The sequence below is a fragment of the Sciurus vulgaris genome, assembly GCF_902686455.1.
Source record: "Sciurus vulgaris genome assembly, chromosome: 2".
NCBI lineage: Eukaryota > Metazoa > Chordata > Mammalia > Rodentia > Sciuridae > Sciurus > Sciurus vulgaris.
In genome coordinates this window covers 44,161,258-44,170,593 of record NC_136462.1, presented here as the reverse complement: position 1 = coordinate 44,170,593, position 9,336 = coordinate 44,161,258, and the positions used below count along the sequence as shown (strand labels likewise).

The 9,336-nt window shown below is 38.3% G+C and overlaps 1 long non-coding RNA gene across 1 annotated transcript in view; it reads left to right on the top strand.

The window, feature by feature from the left end:
- Positions 1 to 783: 783 nt before the first annotated feature.
- The window catches only part of LOC306653062, an 81,574-nt gene continuing 73,021 nt past the window's right edge, over positions 784 to 9,336 (top strand). The window contains exon 1 of the long non-coding RNA XR_013761628.1: positions 784 to 861. This is a non-coding gene — a long non-coding RNA (uncharacterized lncRNA). The remainder of the gene's footprint in view (positions 862 to 9,336) is intronic.

Genomic DNA, 9,336 nt, shown 5'->3' with positions numbered 1-9,336 from the left:
GCAGGGAACTGCAGAGCAGGTTGGAAAATTCGCCTCTTCTTCCTGCTCCTGCTGCTATCTCCCTAAGACCCCACAAGCCAGTCAGAACGGTGACACTGTTCTGCTCCCACAACGTGGCACAATTGTAGGGTGAGTATGACATAAGTTGTCTTCCGATTTTTCACAGTGTGTTGATGGAGAATAGGGTTCAGGTGAGGGAAATTACCAATCATTTCTCATTATTCGGGGTATCAATCAGCCACTCTAAAGAGCTGAATTGAGGCAGCTGTGAAGATGCGGAGCATCAGGCCCCAAACCATCTGGCAGATTAGAAGGGGTGCTTTCTGGCTGATATTCAGTCAATTGTTGGTACTGGGATCCCATGGTGATCACCTGAGCTTTAGGCCACAGGAACTTCTGGTGGGGAAAATGAAGCCTTGATATTTAGGTTGCACAGTATTATAGAGAGCAGCTTTTGTATACGTCATCTTGTTGCATTGTTGGCTAAAATTCTCCATGGGTCTCCCACATTTTTACTTGTCTCTTGAGTGAGACATTGGCTGCTCTTTGTTCTAAATGATCTTTTCAAGAATGTTTGTACAGTGGTTAGCCTGGCAGATGTCATCTCCCTCTTGAGGGAAAGGTAGTCGTGTTTACTGTCCAGTAGAATAAAGACAGTGCCTTACTTTGGAGAAAGGGTAGGCATGTCTGCTCTCTCCATGATACAGGTTGGGGTGCTAAGGACTGGATTCCTGTCCTGGAATGTGACCCTCTATGCTTATAGTTATCTATCTTTCCCTCTTCCAGTGACCTCAGTATTGGGGATTGAAGTTTGAAGAACTGGCACAAATGAACACTGATATACTGGCTACTGCTATTCATGTGAGTAATAGACTGTCCTTTATCTTTGGCCCAGGAGTCACGAATCTTCCACCAGCATCTGGAATAGGCTAGTCTTTTGATTTTTTTGAATAGATGTGGAAAGCTGAGGAAGCAGGTTGAAAGAGAAAGGGAGCTGAGCACAGCGGAACAGCTGACTTGTCAGCTTGCAAGAAGGGTAAAAAATCTCAGATCCTTTATAATTCTTGATGTGCATTCTTTCTAAGCTGATTAAGATTATGGAGCATGTCATGGTATATCAGCAACTTATACAACTGGACGTGATTCTCATGACATATATTATCCAGCTTTCTGGTCTGTGTCACTTTGGGGAGAGCATTTTATTTCTGTTTAGAAATTGAATATCTTTGCTACAGTTCAATATTTATTATGACAACTTACATATTATTATGGTCTTCCTGGAAGACAGTCTACTCCCCCAGGATTCATCCTGGTTTTACCCTTCTAACTCTCTCCAATAAAGAATCCAACCTCAGGGCTGGAGATGTGGCTCAGGCATAATGCACTTGCCTAGGATGCATGGGGCCCTGAGTTTGATCCCCAATATTGGCAGGTGAGGGGAAGAATCCAATTTCTCCAAGATTTCCCCTCCTGTAAGATAGTTTAGAATTTGCTTAATTAGTAAGCAACCGAATGGGGCCTTGTACATCCTCTCCAAGGTCTGTCTAAATCCAAATCTCATATGCTTTCTGCTATATTATTCCACTTTTCCATAATAAAACATGTAACCGCTAATGTGTATTGAAGACTTATTCTGGCTAGGTGCTGAAATAAGAGCTTCAAATGTATTCTCTTCCCTAATCCTCACAGCAGCTCCATGGGGGTAGATTGTATTATTATCATTTCCACACAGATGAATAAACTATGGCTTAGAAAGTTAACTAATGTCTGCAATCTAAAACAACTAGTAAATGGTGGGAAGGGATTGGGAGCTCAAGTCTGTCTTAACTGCCAGACCACACTATCTCCCAGGGAGGTCCTGCCCAGTTTGTACCCAAATTACATGGTAAATGAAAGAGGCTTTATTGAAATAAATTATGCCTCTTACAAAATATTCATTTTAAGTTGTAAAGATGACCTAAAGCTAATTGCAATGAAGTGAAGATTGCAAAGTCTTGATTCTCTATTGTAAAGAATCTTCAAGAAGAAGCATTATGTTTCTTCTCACATTTTTTCAGACTTGCTATTTTGGTCTTTGATAATGTTTTTATATCCATTAAGATCTCTTGCCTCCACTAAATGATGAATATTGAATGACTTATTCATTTTGGTTCGGTCCAACCAAGACTATGTTGCTTTTATAGAAATGATAATAGGAGTATACAAATATCTTAACCATAATACAATCAGGGATCCATTTTCTCTTTTGTTTATACCAGTGCCAGGTATAAATGACTATCAGATGGCCCATCAGCTAAGAATTATTTTTGTCTTTGTTTTGTTACTTACACAAGCTTTATCTTGCACAGTATTCTTTTATTTAATTCCTTTGTTAGCTCTTTTAAATTCCATCTAGTAAATGCAATACTATTTGAGCTTTTTCTGTATGTCATAATATTAATGAGTCATTATTCTAGACAAAAAGAAAGAAAGCCTTACCAAGGCTAAGAGGCACTTCACAGCATTATACAGGCAGCATAGTAAACAGAAAAGAACAAACTGGGTCAAATATGCGTCCATGCTTATTTTTTCATTTACTGTCAGAGTGATTTTGTTAAATTTCTCAATCCCTATAGCCTTAATTTTTCATCTGTAAAATGAGATAATGTTATTTAGTGTGCACAGTGAGGATTGAAATAATGCAGTTAAGGCAACTGGCACATAGTAGGAACTGAAGAAGCTAAACAATCATTGCTGTTGTTTTTCAGATATTTCTTACCATTATTTCATCACTATTTATTAATGTGTCAGAATCTCTATAGATCTATTTAGATGTATAGACACGGAGTGTTGATCACTAAATAACAATCATGGAGATAATTCCTTTTATCACTTTTTATCCCCAAGCAGATTTAAATAATTTTATGACTTTCTGCCTTCAGGGAATATATTCTACACCGTAGATATTTCATACATTTAATTAAGAATTTCAAACTTTTAACAATAATAAAATTGACCACAGATCTCTCCTCATTTGCAAAATTTGAACCTTGGAGCACCAGGATAGGATTTTCTTGGCTCTGCTACAAACTGGGGTGTCCATCTTCCCTTATGACTGCTGCATTTCTATGGCAACTACCTTAGCATTTTACAAGGGTCAAAAGAAACCATTCTGATATGTTAAAAGCACCAAATAGCAATTGTCGTTAAATGTTAATTCCAGTCTTATTTCCAACGTTTCCCCTCCATTCAAACACTTTCTTCAATTTCTGATAACACATCATGTTTCCTTAGTTCATTTTGTTCTCTTTTCTTAGAATGCTCTCTCCTTTTCTTCTATCGAAATCTTATTGGTTTTATTCATCTTTCCAGGGAGAGATACCATGTCATTTTTCCAGGAGGCCCATCCCACTATTATACAAGCCCGTTTTTCCTACCTATATAATACATTCCCTTCTCATTAGTCCTTTCACTCAAATATATTCGGGTGGATGAGTCATTTGTGTGTTTTGATCTTCCAAAGAGAAAAATCGTTGCTTCACGTCGTTGTGTGCTGAACAGTGTCTAAGGGAGAACTTTAAAATTGCAGATACTCAATTTAGGCTTATGGAAAGAGTAAATAAATAATGAATGACTTGTTTGAAAATAAAACAGTCAAACACTGGCTTGTGTAATCAGGAAAGTGACAGAAGACAGGGCAGGAGATCTGGTCTTGCCTATTACATGTGTAACTTGGGAAAATAATGAACCTCTTTAACTCAGCTTCTTCATCTAGAAGAATACAAGTGATACTTCTGTCGTTGTCCTGCTGTATTAAGGGATAGTTGTGGGAACCAAATAGAGAAATGCATGTACATCCTGAAGTACACTGTCAATGCTCACCTAGGTGATTACATTCCTAGACAGCTGGGCAACTCAGCTGATATTAGACATTTGAATAGTGAGCTTAATTCACTATTATCTCACCCCATTCAAGCATATGCTATCAAACTCTTTTGATATCATATAGCAAAGAAGATTTCCTTACTCCTTCTGCTATTTTTCTACTGATTAATTAATCTGGTAAACACTTATGAAGTCCCTACTGTATATGGAGCACCATGCTAGGCATTAGTCTACATGCATAAAAAGATAGATGTAGTCCCTTGCTCAGCCTCACCTTGAATAGATAAGCCTACAGACGAGCTGACAAGTAACACAAATTTACATCAGGGTAAGTGTCAGAAAACAAATAAAACAGGGTACAGTGCTGGAGAGAAAGTGGGAACAGGCTTCATTAGAGTGATCAGTAAAGGACTCTACGGAAAGAGGAGAAGAAATAGCTCTGCAAGGGGGCACAGCAAGAGCTAATGCTGAGTCTCAGGCCTGGAATGATAAAAGGTCAGAAAGGCCAGGGGACAGGGGCAAGAGTACCACAGACAACGGTGGTGCTGGATGGCGGAAAGGTAATCTATTTGCTCAGAAAGATTAATAAAGAGAAAAGCAACCTATTTTCTCTGGCAATAAACATCAAGGAGTTTAAGGCTGGTGTAATCCTGGTAGGAACTTACCCCACTGGGTAATACTTTAGGGTATTTGCATTTATATAATCATATCAAAAGGGAATTTTGAGCTGTACCATATTTTTATTATTTTAACATTAATAAAAGCTAAGCAATCTGAACATTATTCAGGACTGCCAACGTTTTACCAGAATGATAATTTTACTTTTGTAAACTCTTTTGGTGATTTGTGACCTCTCTGTTTATCTAAGATCATCAATAATCTAGTGGAAAGTCTGAACTGAAATATTTAAAAAGATGCTTAATGGTACTTTTTCAGGAGAAAGCGCTAGGCTCTTTGTAGGTACTCATTAAATAGAAGAAAACTGCACAATCCTGGTGGAGTTCTTGTGGAATCACATATACACACACAAAGGAGAAATTTAACTGTGACGAGTCCTGAGAAAGAGATTGCATGGGACCATGAGAAATCTTAACAGGAGGAATCGACCAAGCCAGAAAGGTCAGGGAAGGGTTAACGTAATCAAGTGTTGTAAACCAGCAGTCCTGCTTTAGAGATTGAATGAGAATGGTTTATAATAAGCTTCTACCCTCTGTAGCTTTGCCTTTCCTGAAAGATAAATTGCATGTAAATAATATATATTAAAAATCGTTCGAATCATTCTGGTCTCTTAAGTATAATTTTTTCCTTGGTAATCTGCTGCTACTTTTGATTTACTCAGCAAACCATAGCTTCTCCCCACCCTTTGTATATTCACAAAAGGGAAGCCAGACTGGCAGTGGCACACATTGTCACTAATGAATGATCACAGATATTTTGTTGACGGAGATATTTATCCCATGTCCCATGAGTCCTCTTCTCCCTTTCTGCAAACTCCACCTGGGAATTCTGGACACAGTTGCCAGAAGCTGCCTAGTGCTCCATTTCACCTTCCTCACATGTCATCCCTCTGGTCACAGTGGTGCCCCAACTGTGGTCCCTGCTGCTTCCTGATGCTGAAACTGCCCAGCCAGACGGTGTGACTCCCTTCAGGCAGCCACTCTGTGCCAGGCATTGGACTTCCAGGCTCATAAATGTGGAATCTGTCAGGCTGAGAACATAAGTGTTCCAGCCTATTATTAGCTGATAGAAAGCTTATAAAAAAGGACTTTATAAACCAAGGCATGAATAAATAATTTCACGAGCAAAGCGGCAGTGTGGCAGTCCTGGGTTATAGCCGAAAGCCTTTCTAATGTGTTGCCAAAGGATTAAATGCTATCACCATGTTTCAGGCAGTGATTTTTATTGCATGTTTCATTCAGGATTTGGCATTGGAAAAGAAAGAATTCTGCACACATCAAATTGAAATGAGAAGTCAGTGCACTGCTATTCAAAGGCTGGATGCTATTGTTTTGAGGACATTATCTGCTGTTGAGGTAGTCTCTCTTTCTCTCTTCATTTTCAACAGATACTTACCACCTTGTGGTTCCTAATAAACCCTTTCCATAATGCCTGGTGCTTTTCAAAATTATGTTTCACAGTGACAAGCACAGTGGTGGGTTTGAATATCTGGAGGTACCAAGCTATGTTACTTTCATAGTAGTGGACAAATAGATCTGGGGTCCGGCCTCTTACGAAAACAAAACAAAACAACAAGAAAACCCCAGCATCCATGGCCAGGCCGCTGAGCAAAATGTTTTGGTCTCAGATGGGTAACTGGGGCTAGGGAAAAACTTGAGGGTGTGAGTCTCATTTAAAAATCGTTTCAGGTCCCAGTTGATTGGACATTATGAAATAAGTCAGGTGCAGAAAGATGGACACCACATGATATTAGTCATGTAGAATGAGTTGGTCTCATAAAAGTTGAGAGTAGAATAGTTAGTACCAAAGACTAAGGAGAGTTGGGTAGAGGAAAAAAAATGAGTTGTGGAGAAAGGTTGGTCAATATTACCATTAAATAGGAAAAATAAGTTCTGGTATTCCATTGCACAGCTGGGTAAATATAATGAACAATAATACATTTTGTCTTTCAAAATATTTAGAAGAGAGGATTTTGAATGCACTCACCATAAAGAAGTGATAAAAGTTTAATTACTCTGAGTTGATCTTTGCGCTCTCTCTCTCTCTCTCTCTCTCTCTCTATATATATATATATAAATTAAAATATTACATTGTACCTTATAAATATATACAAATGTTGTGTCAATAAAAAAAAAATCATTTCAAGTCCTGGTGGATCAGACCCTTTAAGAGTCTAGACCGTACTTCAGTTTTACTCAGAGATGGCAAGCAGAAGTCCCCTAAGTCCTTACAATTAGCTCTGCTCCCTTTTCTAATAAAGTAGTTCTCCATTATCTGTGGTTTTGCCTTCTGAGGTTTTAGTTACCCCCAGACAATCATGGTTTGAACATGGAAAATGAAAATTTCCAGAAATAAACATAAGTTATAAATTGTTCAGTAATTCTGAGTAGTATGATGAAGCCTTGTGCCATCCAGTGCCATCCTGCTTTGTCCTGCTTGGATGTGAAACATCCCTTTGTTCACTGTGTCCTCACCATATGTGCTATCCTCCTGTTAATTATTTAATAGCCATCATGATTGTCAGTTGTGGTATCACAGCAATTGTGCTCAAGTAACCTTTATTTTAAAAATTCAAGAGTAGTAAAGTTGCAACATTTATTTCATTATAATTGTTCTATTTTATTATTATTGCTATTCTCCTACAGTGCTTAATTTATAAGTTAAATTTTATCATAATTATGTATGTATAGAAAAAAAGTCTATATAGGGTTTGGTACTATCTGTTTTTCAAGCATCACAGGGAATCTTGAAATGTATCCTCTGCAAATATGGGATGCTCTTATATTTTCTATCCTCATTTATTTCCTCAAATAAGGGAAACAAAATTTTATTCTTATAATGAGGACACCAGAACTCTTCTTTGCAGGGTTACCTTGTTGGGAAAAGTTACCATAGTATTAATAATGAAAATTATGAATTGAAGATAAGATCCAAAAACAAGGGAGCAGGTTGTTATCAGTGCTTCATCAAGGAAGGCAAGAAAGCTCTGCATAAAACCAAGAGGGCAATGGCTTCAGATAGGGATGAGAAAGAGAGACCATGATGGAGGCCAGCAGGCTGGTTTTGTGGTACTCTGGAGGTGGAGAGGCTGAAGCTCACTTAACAAGTTAATTCCAGTTTTTCCATTTGCATTTCTGAGATGTCAATGCCCCCCCCATCTTCCTTTCATGTTCTCAGTAAACAACAACAACAACAACAAAATGCAGATGAGTCCTGAAGAAAGGCCTGATCCATGGAGTAGAACAGACACAGCCAGCCTTTCAGAGGGAGGCCAGAAGGTCACCACAGGAGTATGACTCTTCAGGGCTTTTTTCGTTTGTTTGTTTTTGTTTTTTTTTTTTTAGAAATCTCAGGGGTAGGAACTGGACTATCTTAGTTGTAGAATCTAGAGACTAGAGCTCAATTTTCCTGGGTTTTCAAAGATCAGGAAAATCTATTGACTTTGAAAATACTAGATTTTCAATGGGCCTACAAGGCAATATTTATTTATTTATTTATTTTATTTGGTTCTTTTTAGTTATACATGACAGTAGAATTCATTTTGATATAATTATAAGAACATGGACTATATCTTATCCTAATTAGGGACCCATTCTCACGGAGGTACACGATGGGGGGATTCACTATGGTGTATTCATATATGTACATAGGGAAATTATTTTGGATTCATTCTACTGTCTTTCCTTTTCCTATTCCCCTCCTTTCCCTCCATTTCCTTTTGTCTAATCTACTGAGTAACAAGAGCAATGAGAATGAATGGCAGTGAGGTGGTGTGTGCAATGATCCTGGCTTATAGCCAGTTAAAATTAGGGCAGACATATGCTTAGTGCCATCAGGCAATTAAGCAATGTTTCTTTTCTTTCTTTCTTTTTTCAAATTCCAGTGGGCTAGTTTATTGTAGAATAAAATGCTATTCCATTCTGCTTATATAATCATTTTTCTGTTGGCATATATTAGAATCCATGGAAAATCATAGACAATCCAGTTATAACTAGTATGGGCTCATGCTCCAGCAACATTCTTAGAAATAAGACTTTTGGAAAGATGTTGTGTTGTATTTCTTGTCCCACATACTTTCATGGAACATGGAACATTCTTCTGTGGATTACTTCTTTCCTGAATTGGACCTGGGGACTCTTCATTTCACCTTTGTTTCCTTTCTCAGCTATGAGCAGGTAAGCATTACCACCCTACCTCTGGACAGCCACAGCAGGTGTCTGCCACGTTGTGTGGCTTGGGTTCCCCTCCTGACCCCTTCTCCAGCAGTTGCCTGGGATGCCCCTCAGACTTCTCTCAGCCCTCTCCATGACCTGCCTCAAAGTCATCTCAATCAAGTCTTCGTTTCAGAACTTCTTACCCAGTTTCTTATAGCTGGAGACTTATGGGAAGAAAAATTCAGAATAGTGTGAGACTGGTTTCCTTCTCATACATAGATAATATAATTTCAGGGTGTGTAAGTCCTTGAAAGGACTTTTTCTGTTCAAAGAAGCATTTACTATTAGCATAGAGCAGCGACTTTGGCTGTCAGACTGAGTGAAAAGAAGGCAAAGTATGTAGTTTGTGTGTGTGTGTGTGTGTGTGTGTGTGTGTGTGTGTGTGTGTATCTGTATGTGGAAAAAGAATAGAAAAGGAGGGACAACCTAATGTCATGACTCAGTGGTGTGCAACCATTTTTCATGCAGGGCAGTTATGGAGAACATTTTAAGACATTATCTTTTGTATTGGCACATGCAGTATCAAAAACAGTATGGCAATCATTTATTATCTTGTCACCTGAAAAATTTCATTTTGGGA